This window comes from Crocuta crocuta, unplaced genomic scaffold (genome assembly GCF_008692635.1).
Source record: "Crocuta crocuta isolate KB4526 unplaced genomic scaffold, BGI_CrCroc_1.0 scaffold33, whole genome shotgun sequence".
Taxonomy (NCBI): Eukaryota; Metazoa; Chordata; class Mammalia; order Carnivora; family Hyaenidae; genus Crocuta; species Crocuta crocuta.
In genome coordinates, this window is record NW_027529203.1 from 9,974 (window position 1) to 26,635 (window position 16,662).

At 32.9% G+C, this 16,662-nt stretch overlaps 1 long non-coding RNA gene across 1 annotated transcript in view; it reads right to left on the reverse strand.

Annotated features, from left to right (window-relative positions):
* Nucleotides 1–5,263: 5,263 nt before the first annotated feature.
* Nucleotides 5,264–16,662, reverse strand: part of LOC144226833 (uncharacterized) — a 46,965-nt gene continuing 35,566 nt past the window's right edge. The window contains exon 3 of the long non-coding RNA XR_013333749.1: nucleotides 5,264–5,349. This is a non-coding gene — a long non-coding RNA (uncharacterized LOC144226833). The remainder of the gene's footprint in view (nucleotides 5,350–16,662) is intronic.

Sequence of the window (16,662 nt, forward strand, 5' to 3'; positions counted from 1 at the left end):
GGTAATCAAGATTATTGATACTGAAGATCAGGAAGAAAAATGAACAGAGCCTCAGATACCTGTGGGACACCTTAAGAACATTAACATACACATGTGAGAATTTTAGAACTAAAAGAGAGAGAGAAAAGAAATATAAACTTTTTAAGAAATAAAGGCCCAAACTTTCTACATTTGATGAAAATGATTAATCCACATCCACGTAAATGTCAATGAGCTTCAGGTAAAATAAACTCAAAGACATAAAACACTAATCATATGGTAGTCAAGCTGTCAAAAGACAAAGAGAGAATTTCGGCAGGATTAAGAGAAAATGATTCATTATGCAGAAGGGACCTTCAAAAAGATTAACTGACTTATCAGAAACCATGCAGTCCAGACATACTTTAAATGCTGAAAGAAAAAGACTGTCAACCAATAATTCTACATCTCTTAAAGCTATACCTTAAATTAAAGGAGAACTTAAGACATTCCAGATAAAAGAAAACCGAGAGAATTCATCAATAGCAGATCTGCCCTGTAAGAAATAGTAAAGAGAATCATTTAGGCTAAGATGAGAAGATACTAGACAGTAATTTGAAATCACACACTAAAATAAAGGGCACCTGTAATGGTAACTATATAGGCAAGTATAAAAACAGTATAAATGTATTTTTGCTTATTCTGTTTTGTTTCCTATCTGATTTTAAAAATAGTGCATAAAGCATACTATAAAATTGTGTTGATGGGCTTCTAATCAATAAAAGCTTGAAGGATGTGGGAAGGAGTAAATTAACATTGGAGCAAAGTTTTTTTAATTTTTTAATGTTTTATTTATTTCTGAGAGAGACAGAAGAGACAGTGTGAGCAGGAAGGGGTCAGAGAGAGAAGGAGACACAGAATCCAAAACAGGCTCCAGGCTCTGAGCTAGCTGTCAGAACTAAGCCTGACGCGGGGCTCAAACCCATGAACCGCGAGATCATGACCTGAGCTGAAGTTGGACACTTAACTGACTGAGCCATCCAGGTGCCCCAAAAGTTTTTGTATACTATTGAAATTTAAGTCATTATTAATACTATGGAGACTGTTTTAAGTTAATAAGTTAATTGTAATCTATAGGACAACTACTAAGAAACTAAGAACAACTGCAAAGTAAAAATTAAAAGGAAATTAAAGTGTAATACCAGAAAAAAAAAAACTAACAAAAGAGAAGGCAATAATGGAGAAAAGGAGGAGCAACAACATATTTTTTTAAAAAAGAAACTACACATATAAACTTTATTTCATTAGTAATGTTAAACGTAACCAAAGTAGACAGTCCAATAAAGGTAGATATTGAGAGTGGATTTTTAAAAACAGTCAAATTATATCCTATTTATGAAAGACAAGCTTTATATTCAAAGTCACAAATAGGTTAAAAATAAAAACTCAGAAAATATATACTATGCCGTTAGTAATAAAAAAAAAAGGGCAGAGACAGCTATACTAATATCAGGCAAAAAACAAGGTTACTCAAGGCAAAGAAGGACATTTTATCAATATTTAAATCCATCAGTAAGATCTAACAATTAGATCTTAGAATCTTAAGATCTAACTTAAGCCAATGAAGCAAGGTATGGCATATTAAAGATACGGCATTTTGCAATAACAATTGCAAAATTTAACTCTACAATGGATGGAACAAATTGGCAAAAGATACAGAAGACTTGATCAACATATAAACCAGCTAGGCCTAAAAGAGTCCTATAGAAGTTTACAGCTAAAGTGAAATACACAGTCTTTTCAAATACATATAGAACATATGTTAGGCTATAATATATGCCTCAGTAAATTTTAAAAGATTTAACTCACACAAAATAAGTTTTCTTTCCACAATAAAAGTAGAAATCAATATCAAAAGAAACCTGGGAAATTCACAAATAAGATAAGTTTAACAACACACTTCCAAAAAAACAGTGAGCCAAAGAATAAATCACATGAGAAATTAAGAAATATTTTGAGATACACAAAATATCAATAAAAATATGAGATAAAATGACAGCAGTGCTTAGAGTGAAATTTACAGGTGTAAACTCAGTATTAAGATAGAACAGAGAACTCAACTTAATGATGGAAACATTCACCTTAAGAAACTAGAAAAAGAAAAGAAAACAAAGCCCAAAATGTATAATCTATCAAAATTCTGATGAATGATAAAATGACTATGTGAGTCTGTGTTAATTTAAGTGGCAAAGTCTTCTAAAACACTTATAAATTTAAGTCATTAAGAGTTCACAATTAGTAGTGTCAAAGTTATCTAGAAAGACTGATCGTGTCTTATGAATATTAAAACGTATTTTAATTAAGTCTTATAAACTTTGTGCTTGTTTTTAGATATTCAAGATGTCTTCCTCAAATAGCAAATAGCAATTATCTAAATAAAAGAACTATCATGTTGGGTAATAAGTTAATATTTGAGTTTTTATTCTATTTGATATACATTATGAAAATAATGTATTTTGGACAAATAGGTGGGCAAACATAAGTGACATATTTCACATAAATACACATATACATATATATTTTTTTTCCATATGTCTGTATTATAATGTATTTTGGGAAGGAGAAAGAAAAAACTAACATCTAGGGTACCGAGGAACTGGTCAGGCACTACAAGCAGGTATATAGCTAGATCTTGATGTTCCTTGGTGAACGTTTCAACAGACAATTTCACAGGACATCAAAATGAGTCAAAGTTACTCCATTACCATGGTTAATCATTACAAAGACAAGTCTGCCCCACAATCATATCTAAATGCTAACAAAAACTTGAACACTATCTAAGCCACAGGAATCGCCAAACATTCTCCTACCATGGTAAATATAAATGGTTGCTGCTTCTTTAGAAATTTCGGCTTTTAGTATGGAGGTTCCTCAGAAAATTAACAAAAGAACTCCCCTATGACCCAGCAATAGCACTGCTAGGAATTTACCCAAGGGATACAGGAGTTCTGATGCATAGGGGCACATGGACCCCAATGTTCATAGCAGCACTCTCAATAGCCAAAACATGGAAAGAGCCTAAGTGCCCATCAACTGACGAATGGATCAAGAAGATGTGGTTCATCTATACCATGGAATACTACATAGCAATGAGGAACAATGAAATCTGGCCATGTGTAGCAACATGGATGGAACTTGAGGGTGTTAAGCTGTGTGAAATAATTCAGGCAGAGAAGGACAGATACCATATGTTTGCACATATAGGTGGATTAATGGAACTTAATGGAGGACTATGGGGGAGATGAAGGGGAAAAATAGTTGGGGAGAGGGAGGGAGGCAAACCATGAGAGAGTCTTGAATGCTGAGAACAAACTGAGGACTGAGGGGGGTGGGGGAGAGAAGAAGGGGAGTGATGGGCATGGGGGAGGGCACTTGCTGGGATGAGCACTGGGTGATATATGGAAGCCAACTTGACAATAAACTAAGAAAAAAAAGAAATTTCGGCTTTCACTTCTGTCCAGTCTTCTTTTCTTCTAGGTAAGATTTATTATGAATGTAGGTAATACTTTCCACTTCCTGACAGTATCCTTATCCAGGCCAAAGGCCTACTTTCTTAAACCCTCCCCAAAGTTATATTTCACAAACTCAAACCTCTAAGTCCTTTCCAGGATCCTTTAACTGAGATGCTGCATGGATTTAAATGGTGTGTGTTCTCCCTTATGACAATGAGTTATATACCCAACTTTTTCAACTATAGGTGTGTTCCAGCTGGTGCTTGTCTGGAGGAGATTGACAGTCTGAATACATACATACAAAAATGTATAAACAAATTATCTTTAGGAATTACATAAAGAGCAAAATGCTAAAAAGTATTTATCAGAATTTTTGAAATATATATACATATAGTATATAAATAGAGTCATTTAAGAAAAGTAAAATAAGCATAGAAACTATGAGAAGTTTTTCTTTTAAAAATTTTTTTTATTATTTATTTCTGAGAGAGAGAGAGCACGCGTGAGCAGGGGAGGGTCAGAGAGAGAGGGAGATACAGAATCTGAAGCAGGCTCCAGGCTATGAGCTAGCTGTGAGCCTAGAGCCCAATGCAAGGCTCAAACCCACAAACCGTGAGACCATGACCTGAGCCGAAGTCGGATGCTTAACAGACTGAGCCACCCAGGTACCCTGAGAAGTTTTTCTTTCCTAGCTCAACAAAAGGTGATTGCTTCTCCTACTATATATATGGAAAAGCAGTTAATATTAAATTATGATGATATGTCAGTTTTAATAATTGATAATGTCACAAAAAGTAACTTTGTTTTTTTACATTTCTACATATTTTAAACTAATGTCAACTGCTGCCACTGTGAGTTTTTCCTATGTTAACAAAATTGTGAATTTTTTTCTCTTACTGTGATTGAGATATAAATCGAACTATTGACAGAATATTTCAGAATTGCCTTTAAATGAAATAAACTGTCTACTGCTGATCAGTCTGGATCTTATGTCCCATTTCAGTCACCAAAAATGAGGAATAGTGTACAAGTTTTTTAGAGGATGCTCTGAAATCATTTTGATTTCTCCCTGAGGAAATGATCATCTAAATATATTCATATTCAATTAATCTGCTTCTGCCACAAGAAGAAAATCATTCTAGTTACAGTACACCTGGTTTTGCATTTGCTTGAGAGACCTAGTACATAGTTCTCTATACTGTGCACTTTAACAAGAGTAAAAGATTCAGTTATTAAACATTTGGAATAATAGAAATAGCTACTCAGAATTTCTATTTAGAGCTTCTTCAGATTTATCATCTAAAACTAATACAATTGGATTATGGAAAATGTGGACAAAATAATGCATATTTTATCAATAATTTGACTAAAATAATCCAAATTCATGATTATCTGTAGGTAATGAACTGAAAGTTTTAATTCAATATACTCACTAGGAAGTCATTTGTGGCACTTATTTTGCATGGAGTGATACAAAACAACAGTGAGATGACAAAAGCATGTTTTGAAGAAGTAAAGGCATTTGTAACAGGCGCCAGATTTGGACATTGCAAATCCAAGCTTAATTTTATTTACTACCTTTTGACACAAATTTCAAATGAATGAATGTTGGCTCTATCTTGTCAGAAAATCGCTCTTCATCTTGCAATCATTATTTTAATTAACGGATACAAAGTGAAAATAATATTTGGAATTATCCCATGAACACTGAACACTCCAAGTGATTTCATGAAGAAAATGATAACTACATTACTCACCGATAGCTATCATAAAGATCAGTACAGGTGGAATTGTTCTTACAAGGATTCATTATGCAGTCATTGGATTCTTGTTCACAGAAACCTCCTTCCCAACCAGCTAAGCACACACACTGGTAGCTCTAAGGGAATATGAAAATTATACACCCTTTAGGTTATTTCTTGCTATTAAGCATATAATATCATTATTACTTCTGGCAATGTTGATCTCTGTCAATTTATGCCTATTTCAATTTTTATAGAATGTCAATATTTCCCCCAAATCACTTTTACCATACTTTACAAACTATGTGGACAGTATTCTTTGTTTCTAATTCACTAAAAATAAATATGTATTATGCTCACAACACAGAACTATTGGTTTTGTTAAATATCTTAACATAAACATAACATATTAGTAATATGGTTAGTGATTGTGTAAAACTAACTAAATACATAACTCAGCAACTAGCTCACTCATTAAATATATACGTATATATACATAACTGTATTATATATTTACTGTATTACAAATAATTAATTAATGTCTCTACACTATTGTTGTTCGATTGAAATTAATTTTGAAGATTTACTGTGAAAAAAGGAATGTAAAATATCTCAATAATAACTCTATTACTTACATAATATAATCATAACAATTTGGATATGAAGAGTTAAGCAAAATATATTAAAATTAATTTCACCTGCTTCCTTTAGCCTTTTTTAATGTCGCTGCTAGAAAATTTAAAACACACACATGGACTCATTACTTTTCTATTATACAGAGCTGTGCTAGCTAATAATGACAACTTGGTTCCTCTGTGTGGAAATAGAGTTAAGTCTACATAGTTACATCTACCAGAGCAGGAAGTCCATGAGATTCAAGGACCTATTCTAGCTTAATACATTCCAGCTTCTTGAGGAGGACTGGAACCTTATAGATGCTTAATACATGTTGGCTGGATGCATAAGAATATATATGACAGGAAAAGTCACATAAAAACTGATGTAACCCACATGGATTTCAAAAGGATTCTGTATGTTTGCTAGAGGTAGATAGTAAGTGTTTTTGAATACTACATTCAAACAACAATCAACAAGCATAATTTCATGCTCTGTGTATTTGCATTTAGGTTACAATAATTTGAATGCCACTGAATATTCTGTTTTGGCTTATTAGGGTCAATTGGTTTGCTATGGCTTGAGAGCAGCTGAAAAGTACAAAGGGATGACAGCCACCATATTGTCAACACTGGGCTTTATTCCTGACATATGTGTTAATTCTCCAGCATACTCATTAATAGCACTCCTGGTTAGCTGGAGTTTGTCAGTAATTTTTTCATGCATTGTGCCCCGCACATTGCTAACCTTCTCAATGATTTTGGTTAGATATGGAGTTTTCATTTAATGTAGTTAGCTCATTTTTTCTTCCCTTTTTTGAAAGCATTAAAAAAGAATTACATGACTATTGATATAGTGCTTATATTTATTTAAAATGAAAGCAATTCTATAGTAAGCAAGACAAACATCTACTGTAGGTAAATTGGGGAAACTACCCAACTCAGTGATGGAAATTAAGGTGGAGTGGTATGGATAACCATGCATACCATGCATGAAATGTGGGGACAAATGAGGTGCTCTGTTCACTTTCTAAGATATATGAATAGTTTCTGCAAAGACAAAGGTTCAGGTTTACTGCTGGCTTTTCTTTTGACACCTCAGTAATAATTTGAAACTAATTTAGTAATTGAGTAAAAAACTGATCATATCCTTCCCATTAAAGCTATATATTCCATAAAAGCTAATAATTATTAGATATTCCATAAAAGCTAATGATTATTGGTGTTCTTGATGATTTCATAATTAGTAGAAAATTATCATCAATTTAATGGTATAATTATCATTAAAGTCTCAGGTACTACAGCAGTGATCTAATTATATGTGATATAATCTGCACAAAATAGAAACATAAAAAATGAAGGAAATAGATTTTTAAAATCTTAAACATTAAAAATATACATTATGAAGAAAGCAGAAATGAGTATTAACTGGAAATAACCCAGAGTTCAACTATTTATATTAACCTGTTGCTTACATATTTCAGAGGCATTTTTCTGAATTTGAATACTTTAGTACAAAGTACTTTCTCATTCAACATTAAAAAATTAATTAATTCCAATAATTTTAAATAGCAAAGGTAAAATACTATTTTTAAAACATATTACCTTGGTATTAAATAAGTAAATAATAATATTTTGAACTGGTTTTGCTGAGGAGAGAAATGTATTTAAAAATGTTTACTAAATGAAGAAAAGTTTGCATGAGGGGTGCCTGGGTGGCTCAGTCAGTTAAGCGTCTGGCTTCAGCACAGGTCACAATCTTGCAGATCGTGAGTTTGAACCCTATGTTGGTTGCTGTGCTGACAGCTCAGAGCCTGGAGCCTGCTTCACATTCTGTGACTCCTTCTCTCTCTGCCCCCTCCCCTGCTTCTCTCTCAAAAATAAATAAACATTAAAAATTTTCTTTAAAAAGGAAAAAAAGTTTATATGATTTATGAAGTCAGAGCCACATCATTTTTACCTCTTAATACAAAGTAGACATTATCCTTCTTACCAAATAGAGATGAAATATTTTTTTTATTTTTAAAACACCCCAGTAAGAAGGAGAAAGGGAAGACAGTAACATGATAGTATGTATATAGCATAATGAACTACATAAGATAGTATGTATATAGCATAGTATGTATATAGCATAATGAACTACACAACCAGTGAGATGATAGACAAAGCGGTCCAGTTTTATAAGTATAATAACTATATGTTAAATATATGTGTATAGTGTATTACATATAGCTGCCTTCCATAGCAGGGCATTTACCTATTTAAATTCAGGTAAATGGAAGCTAAGCAGAAAGAAGTAGCTGGAGCTTACCACAATCTCCCATTTCAGGAAAGGAAATATTGGTATTCAGCTTTATCAAGGACATATATCCCTGAAAAGAGAGCAAATGAGCCCATACTTTGATGAATACTCTTTTGCGGGCATTTGTCCCCAGTGCAAGCCAAAAGTAGCTAGAGTTAACAACAAAGATTTAGTGGTCTTGTAGTGCAGGGAAGCTAGAGGTTGGAGTTGCAGCCTGAAAGATGGAATGGGTCTGCTAAACACTTCTGGCTTTCATTTGACACCTCAGAGGGCCACCATCTAAAAGGAAGAACAAACCAGCAAAAATCCCAGCCCAGATCATGCTAAAACTCTACTCAACAGAAATGAAGTCATGTATCCATTTTCTACTTGCCTGCCAGGGAAAATTAAGTGCTCTATGGAGGAAGTTAACATTAGAGCTTTTCAGTCATGTCTGGTATTTGATAAAAAAAAAAAAAAATTAAAGGAATGCTGATGATTATAATGCAAGCGAAAAATGATAAAAATAGCCTCCTCATATATTGCACTTATTGGACATTTAAAAATAACTGTGATTAATGTGATAAAAAATATAAGTCAAGATAGAGAATTCCACTAGAAACCTGCTATAATAGAGTCAAAAGAATGACGCACATTTGAAAATAATAATTGAGGGGTGCCTGGGTGGCTCAGTCAGTTAAGCATCCAACTTTGGCTCAGGTCATGATCTCAATATTTGTGAGTTTGAGCCCCACATGGGGCTCTGTGCTGACAGCTCAGAGCCTGGAGCCTGCTTCAGATTCTGTGTCTCCCTCTCTCTCTCTCAAAAATTAAATAAGCATTAAAAATTTAAAAAAGAAAAAATGAACATAATAATTGAAATTTAATAATGTAATCCATTAATTTAATATTAGAAATCTTAACAGAGGGGATTAAATGTAAATATCCAGGTTGAGGTGCATAAATTACAAAGGATAGGGAAGGCAAGAAGGAAATGAAAAATATGGGAAATATTGTGAAGAATTAATATATGTTTAATTGTGTTACCAAAAAAAGAGGAGTAGGAGAGATTAAATAAGAGAAATATTTGAAAAATTACTGAGAATTGTCTAAAAATAGCAAAAGACAGTAAGTAATCACTGACTTAGAAAGCTCTCCAGGCCTATGTTGGATGAGTACAAAGAAAACTCTTTCAGGGAGTATGAAAGAAGGAGAATAAAATTTAAAAGCAGCTGAAGAAGAAAGATTATCTTCAAAGAGCCAATTCTGACATCTCACTTCCCAGTAGTGGAAGCAAGAACCCAGTAACCAATATTCCTATGAAGGAAAAAAAAAATAACTACCAACCTAAAAGTCTATGCCCAATAAAAATTACCGTTGGCAGAAGAAGAATAAACACATTTTTAGAAAACCAATGCCTGAAAATTTACTGCAGTGTTTAAGATTGTGCAGATTTAGTGACAGACAGCTGGGATCAACTAAGCTCCATGAAGTATTATTATATAATTATAAGCATATTATTTAATCTCAAGGAACATCAAAAATAATAGTAACTGGGGTTACCTGGGTGGCTTAGTCGGTTAAGCATCTGACTCCTGCTCAGATCATGATCTCACAGTTTTTGAGTTCGAGAGGCTCTGTGCTGACAGCACAAAGCCCACTTTAGATATTCTGTACTTCCCCTCTCCTCTTTCCTACTTCTGCTCTCCTCTCTCTCTCAAATAAATAAATAAATAAATAAATAAATAAATAAATAAATAAAACAAACTTTAAAAAAGAAGGAAATGGTACATGATAGATAAGAGTTTGAGGATTCAAATGAATACTTTGTATAGAACTTCATGTGATATCTGACTTACAATAAAATACCAATAAATCTTAACTAAAATGTTCTTTTATCCAGTGACCTATGCAGGTAGTCTGAACTATTTCTCAGACTCCTATTCCTGCTGCTTTGACATTCTTCATCATGGAATACCTTTACTTACTCTCCCCAACCCCAACTTTCCAAAGTTTATCCCTCCCTCAAGGTTAAAATAAATGTCACATTACACCCAAATCTTATTTCCTCCAGTTTACTTTCCTCTTTCCCAATTATTATTTTATCTTTATCTTTCACAGTACTTTAAAAGTACATAAGTTACTCATGTACATATATTTTACATGTAGTAGTTATGATATTTAAAAATATTTTATTGTTTTTCTCTAATATAAAATATAAATATAAAATGTAAATTATAAGAAGGCAGAGACTTAATCTTTTTTGTTCAGTTATTATCAGTATTTGGAATGCTGTCTTTTTTGACTAAATGAATGGATATTAGAAAATAAAGTCTATATGATATTAATTGGTAATAATGTAGTCAGACACAGGGAATATTTTATTTATGAAGTTTCTAGATATTAAATCATCTCATTTTCCTAACAAAAAAGACTATTTTAGAAAACATTCAAATAACCCTTCAAATAAACATTCAACTAAAAACAAGTTCTACAAATAAGGACTGGAAATTCCAATAAAAGAAAAATTGAATTAGTTCTCTTATGAACAGTGTATATTGAGATAATTATATTTGATTCAATCTTAGCCACAAAATTCATCTTACAAAATACGTCTTGTGTGAAACTTCCTTTTAGACTCCTAAAAAATTTAGATATACACCAAAGAATAAAAATAACAAAATTTTCAAATTGTGATCTCTTTCTGACTCATTATTCATAACTAGGCAGAAGAAAAAAGATTTTTTTCTTCAATAAAATTTTTAAAAATGAAGTAAAATTCATAATAAATTTACTTCTTGTAAGAATAATGAGCTCTGCTTGTTGACTTAAAGTCTGTTTCCTTTTCATGTTATTTTTAGTATTCATTTTAATCTATAAAGTCTTAGAAAATTGGCTATAGACACAGATTTCTAAATACTGGATATAATGATACTCAGGATTAGATATAATACAGTAATATTTATTCTTAAAAACAAACAAAGCTATGTTAATATGATTTCTTTCAACTGCAGAAACTGATTTATCTTGGTGCTTTAGGTCTAAAGTGAAATAATATGTATTATTCTGACATAAAGTTAATGGAATATTTAAAAACAATTTCTGGAAAAAGTTATAAATGCTGAATTTGATTGAACATATTTTGAAACAAGGCAATCAAAATACATGCTAAACTGAGTGGTAGTTTCAAGGCAGAACTGTTTTAGAGAAAGTTTCTTTAACTTGGGAAAATGTAATCTATGAAGAGAATGAAATGCCATGTGTTAGATGTGGATGTTGATAGGGCATAAATCAAACTATATTGACCTTTTAAAAACACTTCTACAAGAAATATAAACCTGTAAGATAAGTATCTTTTCATAAGTCATCATTTTCATGTAAAGATTTTTTTCTTAGTAGCAAGAAAAGGAAATAAATATTTTAGTTCTTATTCTAAATGAGAAAATGATTTTTAGTGCAGATTTCCACTTTCATTGCAATTGGTTCTCCTTCATTATAATTAATTCATTATAATTTAGTTCTCTTATTGAATGTCCTACCTTCATAAACTACTGGCAATCCTTTCAAAAGGTTTCCTTACCGTTAACAATTCCTTCTTCCCTTCCTTCCTTTCTTCCTCTTTTCCTTCCTTTTTTAAAAGAATTTAGGGGCACCTGAGTGGCTGAGTCTGTTAAGTGTCTGACTTAAGCTCAGGTCATGATCTCATGGTTCATGGTCATGTTCTCACTGTTCATGGGTTCGAGCCCCGCGTTGGGCTCTGTACTGACAGCTTAGAGCCTTGAGCCTGCTTTGGATTCTTTCTCCCTCTCTCTGCCCCTCCCCCACTCATGCTTTTTTTCTCTCTCTCTCTGTCTCTGTCTCTGTCTCTCAATAATTTAAAATAAATAAACTTAAATAAATAAATAAAATAAAACAAGTTAAAACTAGACTAAAAGGGCTTTGGCTACCAGTGCCAGGATTTTATTCTTTACAGATAATATAGCTATCATGATAAAATAATTCATCTGCCATCAGACACATTTCCAATATTATGACTACTGTTTTTCATACTGACTTAATTTGACAACTGGAGATACAGTATATTACCTAGAGCTTTCTCCCCAGGACATATATAATATTAAAGAATACAAAAACCATAATTTTCTGAGAGACCATCACAAACATAAAGATGTCAGAATATGAATGCAATTCTGCTAAAGATAGTGTAGATGTTTGGGACAATTACTTTCTGTTCTGAAAGTCAAATGACAATGATAATGCAAGTGCACCATAAACTAAACATCACGTTTTACCCTCTGTTAGGCTCTTTCTAAAATATTTCACAAAGATAATAGATAACTCCTTTTCTCATGCTCCACTTTCTGGCACATTAGAAAACCCACAAAATTTTACATCTTTTCTTGTTCAAAGTTGTGTTAAACATTAGATTATTCAGTCCAGTGGTTTTGAAAATTTTGTTAATTTTAAGTAAGAAACCTTCATACAGACATAATTTCCTAGGAAGTGAAAAGAAATAAAGCAACCTAAAGCATATTTGCTCTGACTGAAGCAAGGGAAGGAAGCCCAAAGCCCTTCTCATTTAGCAGCTTAGCCACCCTCTCCCTTCCCCATCTATCCTTGAGGACATCATTAACACTGAGTTTCAAATCACAGACTGAAAAACACTGATCCATCCAACCTATTTCATTTTATAATGAAGAAACTGAACTCATGGATATTAAATTAACTCCTCAAGCTACTATGACTAGCTGATAGCAATACTGGAATTAGAACTCATGTCTCTTGACCCTCTGTCCAGTATTTCCAAATGCAGCTTGAAAAAATCAATTCAAACGTCTGACAAATTAGAAAATTCAGAAATAAATTTTCTGAAATGTGCCTCAAGACAGCCTGAGAATTTTTTTTCTAATTTTTTATTTTAGAGAAAGAGAGAGAGAAATCAGAAGGAAGTGAGAGGGGCAGAGGAAGAAAGAGAGTCTTAAGTAGGCTCTATGCTCAGTGCAGAGCTTAACATGGGAGCTCAATCCCACAACCCTGGGATCATGACCTGAGATTAAATCAAGAGTCAAAAACTCAACCAACTGAGCCACCCCGTTGCCCTGACAATCTGAGAATTTTAAGGCAATCTTCAAATCATGTACATTGAATAATCATCTCACATGAATTCCTATAATCTTCTCTGTATATCAGAAATTTGCTACATTGTCTGGCTGACACAAACATGATGCCATGCGAACAGCAGTGACCGATAATCGTTACCCTTACTCTTATGATAGAGATGATAAAGAAGAAAGCCCTGATAATAACATAGTAACTGATATTAATCGGTTTATAACTGATGTTGTATATATGAAGCTTGAACTGTACAAGTATGGACTAAAAGCTTCCCTGACTACAGATTATTTTCAGGTTAGACATGGGCAATGCTCATCCTTGCTGAAGTTGATAGCGAGCAGAGAGAGTAAAAATCACTACTTTGATTGAAGGAAGCAGTCATGGGACATTTTCAGTCTCAGGATATATGTAAATCATATATCAGGAAAACTTTTCAGTGTGTCTAAAGTTTTCATACCACAAGTTTGGAACTCAGATCCAGACAGAAACCCCAAAGAAAATGAACATCTAAAAAACTGGAAAAGTAAGCTAGGTTTTTTCACAGCAGCAGTAGAAGCAAGTACCGAACAAATAATGCTGCATTACCATACTGTTTTAGATCATTTCCAATATTGCCTTACATTACATCATGTTATCATTTAGTGAAGTGAAATAAAATAATGAACATAAGATAATATAAAGATATTTTGAACATGTTTTTCAAGCTATTTTGATTGTTTTGTTTTGTAAAACTTTGGATCTAGATAATATTTTTAATTTATTAGGATTTTTATTTTAAGTTATATAAGATTAGGTAGAGATTTTTCTTTAAGTTTAAACAGAAAGCATTTATATGCAACACTATTATGTATATGCACATATATAATATAGTGCACATAATTATAGATACATCTAATACATATGATAGATGCATATATATCATAAATTCTACATTATATACGTATAATTGAATTTAATGTCATCTGAATGTCAGTGTGTTTTCCGAGTTAAACCTTCAGCAAATACCACATATTATAGTGTGTCTTTATTTTTTCCCTTTTTTAAAAATAATTATTTCCTAGTAATTGCCAAGAGAAATTCTAGCACATCACAGTTAGGAAAGCACTGATTAGACAGTCATAGTGTAAACTGGCTTTGTCTCTCACGACCTTAACAATATGAATGCTTTCTATATCTACAGGTTACAGTTCCTTGATAGGAGGACCGTTTTGTCTTATGGTTAACCATCATGGTTTTATTGCAGGCTGAAAAGTCACCTTTGCAATAGAAATAGGCAGTAAGAAGGGTGGAAAAAGAACTCAGCCACAAGTGTTGTAATGGAGACAGCAGAGGGTACGAGGGCTAGGATGGTGCAACAATGCTTAGAAAAGAGTGAACAGTTTCAAATTTGATTCTAATACAATAATAATTCCAAAAAAAATAATAATTCCAATAAAAATGTGTTATTCTTAAATTTAATTAATTATGAAAACAAGCATTTTGGAATTTAATGTTATTGATTTGATCACTACTCCTCCCTCTCCTCAGGATAATTAGACATAGATGTTCCTTTCTTCCTTTCCTCCTCCTTTTTCTTTCCTCTCCTCCCTTCCTTCCTTCCTTTGGAGTCAGGAAATGAAAGTTATGTTTTCATTCAACCCACAGGTAAATAATTTCTACAGACGTTAAACCAACTATGTTATTAAATTGATGTGAATAGGGAAAGTACCCAGGAAGAGAAGTCAGGATATTTGATTCTGGACTAGGATTCTGCTACATATACGCTATTGAGCCACTCACTTAACTTGGTCATTACCGGTCTTAATTTTTAAATCACTAAAATTAAACTTGCTTTTATTCTGTTACTATAATTTTTAATAGGAGGAATAATCAAAGTAATTTTGTGTGTATGTGGTATATGGAATCTCTCGTTAATTTATGATCATGTATTATATAATTGTTTTCTTAACAATAATGTAAATTTTAAGCAATCAATTTAAAATTTTAAGACAAAATAATTTTGAAGAATTTTTCACAGTACCTTCTTTTTCTTTTAATTTTCTTAAATGTTTTTTTTTTTTTTAATTTATTTTTGAGAGAGAGAGAGAGATGGAGCATGAGCAGGGGAGGGGCAGAGAGAGAGGGAGACAGAATCAGAAGCAGGCTCCAGGCTTTGAGCTGTCAGCACAGAGCCTGGCGCGGAGCTCAAACTCACAAAATGTGAGATCATGACCTGAGCTAAAGTCGGCCACTTAACCGACTGAGCCACCCAGGCACACCTTCACAGGACCTTCTTAAGTTACTATCAATTATTTCTTCACTGATGTAGATGCCAGGTGACCTAGTGTAGATTTTCATATACCTTTCTGTTTTCCAATATGTCCTTCACAGAATTAAATGCTTGCTTTTACAAGTATTTAATCTACAAATCTAAATCTGTCCCTAGAGACTTTGTTGTCACAAAATATATTCATGCCCCCTAACACTTTGCATTTTTCAACTACTGATTCAGAATATAGCCCTGTAAAGCCAACTTTCCCAAAGAAACATTCTCCTTTTGGTCAACTGGGTTGTATGGATTTGTTGTTGTACATTATTAACTATTCAAAGATATTTTGGCATAAAACGAGAGAAGCCCCATTGTGATCACCTGATGTGAGTTACAAGAACAGTACAAGGGGATCATTTACTCTCTCCATACTGCTAATTCATAGATATAATATATAAATGCATGCATATAAAAATTCCTGTTTAAAATACTCAACGGATACATGGGAGCTACTGGTGGCCCCTGAGGTGACCACAAGCTAACAATGATACTGAAAAGATTCATGCGTCTTCCTTAGAGCGGTACAAGTCCCAAAGGAATTTATGTTTTCACCTATTGTTTTCATTTTATTATGTTTTTTAACCTCACCCCATTCTCCATCTGCCAGTGCCAATAACACTTTTCACTGTTCACAGGGCTCAGGTTGCAACCCAACTTCTGTTTTCTGTCCATATGCCATTGAACAATGTACTTAACCTAACTTTTCATTTATAAAACTGGATTGAGAACAGAATTATGTGGGAGATATATTTTGGAAGGGCTTTCTGTATATTCATGTATTAAAAAATTGTTATTGTTTAGTTATCTTTATATTTATTTTATTGTTCACTGTCCGAGCACTGTAAAACCATGAACCCTGAGTTCTTGGTCTTTACTGAAGCATAACCATAAGCCAAACTCATAACCACAACTTAGCTCTTGTTTTCCCTAAGGCATTTTCAACCTCCAACATCTCAAATCATGATATTTCAGTCTTTGACACCATCTCTTATACTCTCATCTCCTCTAATGCTTCATTTCTATTCTATTTGCTATTTTACTTTTACCAGTACTGCTCACTTAAGTACCCCTATTCTCCAAGTATATTTGACCAGATCATTAGTGCTCTCTCTTCACTTTCCAGATTTAAGAT